This window comes from Microtus pennsylvanicus, chromosome 7 (genome assembly GCF_037038515.1).
Source record: "Microtus pennsylvanicus isolate mMicPen1 chromosome 7, mMicPen1.hap1, whole genome shotgun sequence".
In the NCBI taxonomy this organism is placed as follows: Eukaryota; Metazoa; Chordata; class Mammalia; order Rodentia; family Cricetidae; genus Microtus; species Microtus pennsylvanicus.
Genome location: NC_134585.1, coordinates 25,725,361 through 25,726,870, shown reverse-complemented (window position 1 = coordinate 25,726,870; position 1,510 = coordinate 25,725,361). Strand labels below are relative to the sequence as shown.

Here is a 1,510-nt window from a genome sequence, read left to right as displayed (position 1 = left end):
AGGTAAGAGACAGTCAACACATCATTCTACCTGACAGGTTCCAGACTGCAGCCCTTACAAGGTTGCACCAAGAAAACACAGTAATTATGGTCCAATAGTCACTGTGGAAACAGCAACCAAGACCTTCACCAAGCCAGCCTTTTCTCTCCAAAAAGCCAAGCTGTTGAGTGTTGGCTCAGGGCTGTAATCCCAGCACTTGGCTGAGTGAGGCCTGAGGCATATCTTGAGTCTGAGGACCACAGAGGGACATTATATCTCAATAAAGCAAAGTGACCCAAGTGTCTCTTTCTTCAGCACTCCTGTGTGAGGCTGACCAGGCTGGAATGTGGTGGCGTTCTGAGCAATCTCAGGAGCAGGGTGTGAACATCAGTACTGGAAGCTGCGCTTGGTCTGGATATCATCGAGAATCTGCTGTAGTTCCTCATCTTCAGACGCCCTTCCAGACTTGAAATCAGAGCTTTGGACTCCTCAGCAGTCTCTGGGCAAAGATTAGCTGAACAGGCCAACTCAAACTTATGTAGCTTTTTCTGGAAAAGCAAGCTACGAACACTGGCAATGGTCTCTCTATTTTTGAAACGACTGAAACGGGCTTTATAGTTCAGGGTTTTCATGCAAACCTCTGAAAGCTCCTGCTCATCTTCTGTGCTCTCATTCTGCTGCATTCGATGCTCCAGAAGCATGTGAACTTCAGAGTTCAGGAGTGTCTCCACTGTCTCAAACTCTTTCGGAAAGAAGAGTTGAGTGGCATCTTCTTCAATGTCTGCAGCCCGAGGATCACTGCCGCAGGCCGCCATTGTTTTAGAATGTACCGCCACGCTCCCCCTTGGAATTTATGGGAATCACTTACAGGCTACTGTCCAGGTAATCTGACAATGGCTGGCTATGAACTGAAACTTCAAAAATTTCAGGAGTTGCTCAGTTCTGAGTGCATTCTCTCTTGGCTGGTCTTCAGTATCTACTGGAATCCCAAGAATGTGGCTCTTGTTCGCAGGAAGGAAGAGAGATGCGAACAAGGTGCGGGACAGAGACAAATGAGCCAAAGCCACTTCTTAGGTGTGTATATATTCTTCCAGCAGAAGGTGTGCCCGAAATTAAATGTGTGTCTTCTGTCGTCACGAACTGGATTAAAGGTGTGTGTCTTCCCACCAAATTCAATCATCAAAGGAGTGTCTTTCCCTCCTTGAGATTGAGAACAAACCAATCAAAAATGATCCATTACAGGTGTGCCCTCCATTTTTGGCTTGTACTTCATTCCAGTTCTAGTCATGTTGGAAAACAAAAATGTCTCTCACAATGGGAGAATTCCCTCCATTTAATTGACCTTGAAATTAAGGAACTGAGCCTTCATCATTTGCTGTCTGTGATTTCTGATTTAATTTGAAAATCATCCCACCACTCAAGCATTTAGAAAACTGCAGTGTGTCACACAGTGTATTCTTCTACCCACTCAAGTTTACAATGCAATTACTCATTAGACTTTATTTTTTCTTTTTATTACATTCTTCTAATA

General features: G+C 44.4%; 1 pseudogene; it reads right to left on the bottom strand.

Annotated features, from left to right (window-relative positions):
- Positions 1-344: 344 nt before the first annotated feature.
- On the bottom strand, positions 345-810 carry LOC142853687 (DNA-directed RNA polymerase II subunit RPB4 pseudogene; annotated as a pseudogene).
- Between the last annotated feature and the right edge of the window lie 700 nt (positions 811-1,510).